Here is a 10,512-nt window from a genome sequence, read left to right as displayed (position 1 = left end):
TGCAAAATATACAGAATTCCCTATCTCAGAGGATTTTTGTGACGATTTTAAGAAGTAAGTTGTATAAAATATTAGAAGCCGTTATCTGGTGATACAGATGTGTGAATCTGTGTTGCGGTACATATAAGAAAACAGCCTTTTTTGGTTTTTTAGTTTATTTTACTTTAAATGGTGTTGTGTAGCTGCATCATGCTTATTTACCAAATTTATTTCCGTGTGAATCAAAATTACCAAACCTCATTAGGATCAAATGCTTAACTGTTGCCTCATTTTGTCGTTTCTCACACAAGATCATTGGCTTCCTGGAGCAATTCTCCCTTATGTACATTAAGTGAAAATATTCATTATCTTAAATTGGCTAAAAATACATCTTGACAAGTTTGTTTTCTGACTTTCACCCTTATCACCAGAATCATCCTCCAGTTTTGCCTAAGGAATAGGTTGCTATAGCAACATCCACCACTCACAGTCAACAGTCAAATTTTATTTCCCTGATAGAACTATTAGAAAATAAATGGCCCATGTAACATTCTCTGTGTACGTTTCCCTGTTTATTTGCAAAATCTTCTACCTGTGTAAAGTATCCATGAGTGTAATAAAAATGGCATTTTAACAATAATTTGTTAATTCAAACAAAAACACTCTTCAGGTTCTCACTGTTCCCGAAGTGGCTTTCAGTTAAGAGAAGGTTAGAGAAGCAGAGTCAAAAGCTACTTCCATTTTAGATGTTGTTTAGACAAATTGTTTCTCGGGTTGTAACAGGAATATGAAATGTATTGCAGCATATTATATCAAGAATGAGTTACTCAACGACATCTGAAACAAGAAGGTAGGAGAGTTAACGTCTCTTTCCACTCCCTCCACAAAGAGGTCATTATTTCATTATGGAACATATGCACAGTGGCCATCACCAGGGGCACATATTTCAAGGATACACTTCTAAGTAGATGGACACAAAAAAACCTGGTGAAAAGGACTCGTGTTTCAAAACAGAGTGAAATTGACTGGTGATTGATAATTATTATCAAAACAGCACTTCATTAGGTACAATGGCATTTAATAAATAAAAGCACATCCAAAAAAGATTGAGACAGTGCTTCTATAAGAATTTTCCAGATCATCAATATCAACCAACCAGACACCTCCCCCCAAAGCTCCCAGGGATTAATGTAGTAGAGGGTATCCTTATCAGGCATCAACAAAAGGAGAGGCCTTTGGTCCTGTGAAGGTCTGATGCTGCAGGATAGGGAAATGCCAGGAAGTAAAGGGAGTGGGGGAAGGAACACCTTCATAGAGGCAGGAGGATGGGATGGAGGGATTCTGGAGGGGAAACTGGGAAAGAAGATAACATTTGAAATGTAAATAAAGAAAATGTCCAATACAAAAAATAAACACACACACACAGATCTTTCCAGAATAGAACTCTTAGGAATTTTACCTTATGTTGTTTTAAAAATAATGGCTTTCATTTCTCAAAATTAATAGGCCTCCTTTCATATTTTAACTTTGCTTGGAAGCTCGGTTGATTTGTTGAAGCAATGAAGACTTATTTATATACGGACAAATGAGACAAGTACAGCTTGCAGGGGCACTGAAATTACGAGGCATTTAAAAGCTCTGGCCTCACAAGATTATAAACATAGCATGCAATAATAAGTGTATTGATTTAGCCTTGCTTTGTGTTAAATAACAGATGTACCCTGAAATTTCAGAGGAATATGCTATTTTTTTAATTCAGAGGGATGACTAGTGATTCTTACAAAACTCTAAATATCAAACAAATCCTTCCTGCCATTCTGACATTTTCTATTAAAAGTAAGTAAATATTACAGCTGAAAATCAATGAGGTAATTGCTTTTGGAGAGGTGATGTGGGTATGTAGTAACAGAGTGATGGCTGGGTGGTAAGAAACAAATTCTACGTGGGGATCTAGTCATCCAGTAATGGATATCAGTCAATGGTCTCACTATAAATATAAAGAAACATAATGGTCTATCTTATTGAAATGATTTCAGAATGGGTCTTTAAGAGAGTAAATAAATAAAATTCCCAATAATACTCATTTTTATTTCTTGGAATCTAAGTATAATAACCCCTGGTAATTGCAAGTTTAACAAAATTGAGAAACACTTCAGAATGGCAAAATGTAACATAATACAAAGAAAAAATAGTTCTTTGTCTTCCAGATTATGAAATACATAAATTTTTTAGATGAGCTTGAATTACAACAAATCAAATGTAATTTCTTCATGGTGTAAATTCAGACTGGTCCAAAATTTTCTGTCATGGATATTTTCTTAATGGATCTCACTGGAGGTTATTGTAGTTTTATCTGTCTGTCTGTCTATCTATCTATCTATCTATCTATCTATCTATCTAATTATTGCTATATTGCCTTTTCAATCAATAAAAGGCATTGTCTTATATACACGCAGGTTATTATTCAGGATACAGCATGAAATTATGACCATTGTCCATGGTCCATAAGAAAAAAATCAACAATTTTCTTTCATGAGTTACAGAATGGTTACCCCTCAATTTTCTTTTTATGTCTAAGATTATTAATAAGTGACTTTATTTGAAGTCCTTTAATAACATAAGTGAATTAAATCAACACCATGTTTGATTGCTTCATACCTGAGGAACTAAAAGACTTTATTGTAAGATGTGTTGTTATTCAACTACCTTAAAAGAAAACTATTCCAGTGAACTGAACAACGTAGAAAGCATCTATAACTGTCCACTGAGTGAACAGTCATTAGGGGGTTAATGCTTACTTTCACAACAATGACCTCCGTTGTGTAGTAACCAAAGAAAATTATCTACCACAGGCTATGGTTGGTCAAGTAGAACAGATGTTTAATTCCTGTAATTATAAAAAGGCAAATTAGTGTTCTAAGGAACTTCTAGCAATAAAGCAAGACTCTGAGGAGCCTAGTTTAATAGGCGTTGATATTAATCACACAATATGTTCATTTCTAGTTGTTCTAGAGAGTACATATATAGCCTCATTGGGAAGTACTAATGATATCAAAAATATACTTGGAAAGTAAGAATGGAAAGACAGAAAATAGTAGCAAAGAGTGCAAGGCAAAATGTTCATGTATCAGAAGGCTATAGTTCTGTAGACGAGAAACAAAAAGCCATGTAGAATATCCAAAAGGCTATGTGTAAGGGGTGAGCTGATCTAAATGCAAGTGGGCTTTATAACAGCCTTAGAGTTAGTGTTGCTCTCTGTGCTCTAGAGATGAAACAATCAGGAAAAAGCTGCAGGAGGAGACATGAGGAGCCTAGTGTGGGGGCTATTATAAGTCTAGGTGCTAAAGACTGAGGCATTAAAAACAAGAAAAATCACAGTGGGTAGATCTGAGACAGGTCAGAGTTAAGATGTCTGCACAGAGTGAGGAATTGGTCACAAAACAGAAGAAAACTTTCTGAAGTTGTATGTGGTTTTGTATTTTGGGTGTGAAGCAGGAGAAAAGTGGATGATGTTGGATGGAAATTTTATTCATATCCTGAGTATTACCAAAATATATTAAGAATTCCTATTGTTTTAAGGTGACAATATTGTGGGGGAGGGCTAAAAATGGTAACTTTTAGAAGCACCACAGGTATGAAAGATCTGCTGTGGACTCTAAAAAATTATAAATTATAGCTGTCAGTCTAGAATTTTTTAAAAAAACAATTTTTCAGTCACTATAGATGAGTAAAATAAAATATTTCACAATGAAGTCAAATTCAAAAAATATTATGTATAAATACAGCTCTACAGAAGAAGCTAGAAGAAAAACTGCAACTTACTAAGGTATGCTATATTCATAAAAATAGAGAAAATAAATAACCTCCTAACAGCAAACCCAAATAAGGGAAACACACACACACACACACACACACACAGAGAGAGAGAGAGAGAGAGAGAGAGAGAGAGAGAGAGAGAGAGAGAAACCACACAAACACACATTACCCCTACACACACTACCACCACTTCCATCACCAACAAAAAGACATGATGATCAATAATCATTGGACATTAAAATTTTGAATGTCAGCAGTCTTGATTTCCTAATTAAAAACAAACAAACTAATCAGGACTCAGGACCTGCCTGCAGAAAGCTGAGCTCCCAGAAGAGCCTCACAATTGCTTTTTCACTTGAGCCAAAGGTGATCCTGACACAAAGGCCACCTGCTATCCAGGGAGGGAATGCCAGGTATACTCGGAGTGGAGTGAGCATCTGGATAGTTGCCATTAGGTCTCAGAACCTGCAGGCAGAAGGCTGAGCTCCCAGAACAGCCTCACAAGAGCTCTCACACCTGAGTCCATGGAAACAGAATTTAGTTGCTGCCATCAGAATTCACTGCCTGTCATCAAAGAGCTGAACACTCAGGAGAAATCTCCCTCCTGAGCTCACGGGGCCCTCAGACATCAGGAGAGACACTAAGCACCAGTCAGAGGAAAAAGAGCACCTATACTCACAGACAACAAGATGGCAACATAAGAAACCAGTTCTCACACCACAGCAAGTAGTGGATTTCCCAACACACCAGAAAAACAAGATTAAGGCTTAAAATCATACTTCATGATGATGATGGAAATCTTTGAGAAGCACATGAATAACTTCCCTTAAACAATTAGAGGAAAACCAGGAGAAATCATTCAAAGAACTACAGAAAAACAGAACCAAACAGGTGAAGAAATTGAAAATTGAGATAAAAACAATAAAGAAATCACAAAAAGAGACAACTCTAGAGATAGATAACCTAAGAAAGTAATCAGGAGTCATACCAACATACTATGAGAAATGGAAGACAGAATCTCAGGGGCAGAAGACAATATAAAAAAACATAGACACAACAATCAGAGAAGATGCAAAAATAAAAAAGCTCCTAACCCAAGATGTCCAGGAGATCCAGGACACAATGAGAAGACCAAACCTAAGAATAATAGATGTGGAAGAGGGTGAAGAATACCAACTAAAGGGCACAGTGAATATCTTTAACAAAATCATAGAAGAAAACTTCACTACCCTTAAGAACAAGATGACCAGGAACATACAAGAAGCCTACAAAACTCCAAATAGATTGAACCAGAAAAGAAACTCCTTCCGACATATAATAGTCAAAACACCAAGAGTTCAAAATAAACAAAGAATACTAAAAACAGTAAGGGAAAAAGGACAAGTAACATATAAAGGCAGACCAATCAGAATTATACCAAACTACTCAACAGAGACTATGAAAGGTAGAAGATCCTGGACAAACATCATAGAGACTCCAAGAGAATACAAATATCAGCCCAGGTTACTATATCAAGCAAAACTCTCAATTACTGCAGATGGAGAGACCAAGATATTCTAGGACAAAACCAAATTTACACAATATCTGACCATAAATCCAGCCCTACAAAAGATAATAGATGAAAAACCAACACAAGTGGGAAAACTACATCTTATAAAAACCAAGAAAATAATCATGCAAGAAAATCAAAAGAAGAAAAACACACAAACATAAGTCTACCTCTAACAACAAAAATAACAGGAAACAAAATTTATATTCCTTAATATCTCTTAACATCAATGGACTCAATTCCCCCATTAAAAAGGCATAGACAAAAACACTGGTTATGTAAAGAGGACCCAGCATTTGCTGTATACAGGATACTCATCTCAGAGACAAAGAAACTCAAAAGCAAATAAAAACAACCCTGAGATTCTACCTCACATCAGTCAGAATAGCTAAGATCAAAAACTCAGATTACAGCAGATGCTGGCAAGAATGTGGCGAAAGAGAAACACTCCTCCACTGTTGGTGGGGTTGTAAGGTGGTACAACCACTTTCAAAATCAATCTGGCAGTTCATCAAAATACTGGACATAGTACTACCTGAAAACCTACTGTTCCACTCCTGGGCATATGCCCTAACGTTGCTCCAATATATAACAAGGACACAAGCTCTACCATGTTTATAGAAGCCTTATTTATAATAGCCAGAAGCTAGAAAGAACCCAGATGTCCTTCGACAGAGGAATGGATACAGAAAGTGTTGTACATTTACAAAATGAAGTATACTCGGCTATTAGAAGCAAAGACCTCATGAAATTCCTAGGCAAATGGATGGAACTAGAGACGATATTCTTAGTGAGGCAACCCTGTCATGAAAAAACACACATTGTAAGCACTCACTGATAAGTGGATACTAGCCCTAGAAAACTCTGAATACCCAAGAAACAATTAATAGGCATTATGAAGCTGAAAAAGAAGGCCAAAATGGGGATGCTTCAGTCCTTCTTAGAAGGGAGAACAAAACACTCATGGGAGGAAATACAAGGTCAAATAGAGGAACAGGGATTGAAGAAAAGATCATTCAGAGGCAGCCTTACCTGGGAATCCACCACATATGTAGCCACCAAATCCAAGCACTATTTCTGATGCCCAGAAGTACTTACTGACAGGAACCAGATGGAGATGCCTCCTCAGGGACTCTGTCAGAGTCATGTAGATACAGCTGAGCATGCTTGCAGTTAATCATTGAACTGAACATGGGGATCCCAGTGAAGGTGCTAAAGAAAGAACTGAAGGAGCTGAAAGGGGTTGTAATCTCATGGGAAGAACAACATTATCAACCTACCAAATCCTCCAAAACTCCCATGGACTAAAACACCAACGTTTGAGTACACATTGAGAGACCAATTGATCCAGTTGCATATGTAGGTGAAGATATCATTGTCTGGAATAAATGTCAGAAGAGGCATTTGGTCCAGGGAGGGTGCATTTTCCCAATGTAGGGTAATGCCAAACAATGAGCTAGAGAGAGTGATTATAAAAGAGCACCTTTGTGAAGGTAAATGGAGAGAAGAGGGGGGATGGGAGTGGGACAGGAGAAGGGGATAACATCTCAAATGTAAATGCAGAGTATTTAATAAAAAAAGAATTGTATATCATTTTTTTTAAAAAAGTGTAAACAAAACACTCATGGAAGGAGGTATACAATCATGTGAAAGAGCAGGATTGAAGATGGGATCATTCAGAGCCTGCCTCACCTGGGGATCCATCCCATGTCCAGCCACCAGGCCCAAGCACTATAGCTGATGCTGGGAGGTGCTTGCTGGCAAGAACCAGATAGGGGTGCCTCCTCAAGGGCTCTGCCAGTGTCATGCAGCTGAGCATGCTTGCAGCTAACCATCAGACTGTGCATGGGGACCCTGGTGATGATGCTGGGGGACAGAGGGGCAATGAAAGAGCTGAAGGGGCTGCGGCCTCATGGGAAGAACAACATTGTTGACCAACCAAATCCTCCTCAGCTCCCATGGACTAGAATACCAACCATTGAGCATGCATTGAGAGGCCCAAGGCTCCAGTTGCATATGTATTGGATGATAGCAGCGTCTGGCATCAATGTGTGAAGAAACCTTGGGTCCAATGAAGGCATGTTTTCCCAGTGTAGGGGAAGTCAAGGCACTGAAGTGGAGAGGGTGATTGGGAGCTAGTACACTTTTGTGAAGACCAGTAGAGGAGGAGGGGGGATGGGAGCTGGGTGAGTGAATGGGGTAACATTTCAAATATAAAAAAAATTAAAAACTAAAACAACAACAACGATGACACAACTAACAGAAACGATGTGAGAACTTATCCATCCTGCTGCATCCATGAAACATACTTCCACATCAAAGATAGTATAAAGGTTTGGATAAAGATATTTCAAAAAATGAACCTAAGAAAGAAGCTGATGTGGTCACTTTAATATCTAACAAAATAGACTTTGAACCAAAACCAATGAAAAGAGATGGAAAGAGACATCACAGACTCATCAAAGAAAAATCCACCAAGATGACATTTAAATTCTTAATTTCTGTGCCCCAAATATAAAGGCACATGTCTTTGTAAAAGAAACACACCAGTAGCTCAAATCACATATTGACCTTCACACCCTCATAGTGGGAGACTTCAGTATCCCACTTTCAACAAGGAGTATGTCATCCAGACAAAACCTAAGCAGAGAATTAAGGGTGGTAGCAGACAAGATGAACCAAGTGGGCCCAACAGAACATTTCTCCCAAATACAAAAGAATATAACTTCTTCTTAGCACTCCGTGGAACTTTCTCCAAAATTGGCCACAAAGTCAGAGACAAAACAGGTCTCAATAGATACAAAACAACTGAAACAGCACCCTGCTTCCTATGAGACCACTACAGTTAAAGCTGGGTATCAACAACCTCAGAAACAACAGGAAGTTCACAAATGTAAGAGACCTGATGAATCTAGTTGTAAGCAGAAGTTGGTAGAACTGCCTACATAAAATAAAATAATAATTAAAAAAAAAAAAGCATTGGAGCGACCTCATACTAGCAACTTAACAGCACATCTGAAAGCACTAGAACAAAAGGAAGTAAGCTTTCCCATGAGGAACAGATGCCAAGAAATAATCAGAGGGCTAAAATTTAAAAAGAACATGGGAACAAAAGAAAAGAAACAAAAAGAACAATACAAAGAATCAATGAAACAAAGTTGGTTCTTTGAGATAATCAAAATAAACCCTTTTCCAAACTAAAAAGCAGAGAGAAAATATGAAAATTAATAAAATCAGAAACAAAAGAGGGCAAAACAACAAGCGGAGAGGAAATGGTGAGAATCATAAGGGCATACTTTAAATACTTGTACCAAATTGGAAAATCTGGAAGAAATTGATCTTTTTCTTGATAGGTAGACACAGAGTTTAAAAAGGACTATAACACCTAACAAAATAGAGCAGTAATTAAGTCTACCAATCAAAAAAACCTGTCTCCAGGCAGTTTAAGCACAGAATTCTACCAGGCTTTCAAAGAAGAGTTAGTATCAATCCTCCTCAAATTATTACATAATATAGAAACCGAAAAAAACATTCTAAATTCATTTTATGATGCTACAGTTACCGTGATAGCCAAACCACATAAAGATTCAACAAAAAAAGAGAATTACAGACAAATTTTCTTTTTGAAAATAGATGCAAAAAACGCTCAATAAAATACTTACAAGCCAAATTCAAGAACACATCAAACAGATCATCCACCATGATTAAGTATCCTTCATCACAAAGATTCAGGGATGGTTCAATATATGAAACTCAGTAAAGGCTTTCATTAGATGAACTCACAGAAAAACAAAAACAAAAAATATCTACATCATTATTTCATTGGAGTAAAAAAGCCTTTTGATAAATTTCAACATCCCTTTATGATAATAGTCCTGGAGAGATTAGGAAAACAAGAAACATACCTCATCATAATAAAATCTCTTTACAGCAGGTTTATAGCCAACATCAGTTAAAATGGAGAGAGAATCAAAGGAATTTCACTAAAATCAGGGAAAAGATAAGGTGTCTACTCTACTCTTCCCATACATATACATTTTAGTACTTGTAGGCTCAGCTAGAGCAAAATTGTACAGCTGCTATAGTAATCAAAGTGGCAATTCCTGAGAAAGTTGGGAATCAATCTACACTAAGATTCAGCTATACCATTCTTGAGCATATAACCAAAGGACTCTCCACCCTACCACAGTGACATTTGCTCAACCAAGTTTGCTGTGGGTTTATTCATGATATCCAGAAATTAGAAAAAATAAATAAGTAAACTAGACATTCCTCAACCAAAGAACAGATAAAGGAAGTGTGGTACTTTTACACAATGAAATATTATTTTGCTGTTTACAAAATTGACTTCATGAAATTTTTAGATAAATGGATGGAAGTAGAAAAAATTATTTTGATGAGGTAACCATGATCCAGAAAGACAACTATGCTGTTCATTTATAAGTGGGGTATAGACATTAAATAAATGATAAACCAACTAGACCTACTTAGGTAAAGGAGCAGGTTGGGGGAGTACTACATGGATCTTTTTGAGATCAGGAAATACATTTTTATGGGTGAATTGGAGCAAATAGAAACAGGAGCAGGAGGGATTAGGTGGGGGGGGAAGGATAGAGAAATTGAATTTAGGGAGAGATGACTGGAATTGGGGGGCATGTGGTGGTGATGTAGAAACCTAGGGCAGTGGAAAATTACTGGAATCTGTGTAAAAGTGACCCTAAGGAGGACTCCTAGTAATGGAGGATACAGAGATCTTTTTTCTTTCTCTCCCTTGTTATGAATTATATCATTTTATGTGACTTAAGTAACAAAAAAGGACGCAGCATAACAAAAAGATATATGGCCTCCATTTTGATTGCCTATATTTGCCTAAATCACTTCTGTTTGAAAACAAAACTTCTTGAAGGTAAATGTGAAGGTCAAACAAAAATCCCCTGACTTTATCAGATTTGTAATGCTTTATAACAGTGAGGATAAACCACATGTCTTGAAGAAAAAGTCAGTACAGGATCTGTTGTGCAGGACATGTGGGTTTTTCAGATGCACAAACCTTAAAAGGAACTACCCATTAAATCTAGCTAACAGTAATTGCCATGTTTTACTGCCTCTGCAAGGTAAATGCTAAGGTAACCGCTGATTATCCCTGGTACTTACAAACTGATAGCAGA

Source organism: Micromys minutus (assembly GCF_963924665.1).
Source record: "Micromys minutus genome assembly, chromosome: 1".
In the NCBI taxonomy this organism is placed as follows: Eukaryota; Metazoa; Chordata; class Mammalia; order Rodentia; family Muridae; genus Micromys; species Micromys minutus.
The sequence above is the reverse complement of the archived record's forward strand: the minus strand, read 5'-3'. Positions refer to the sequence as shown.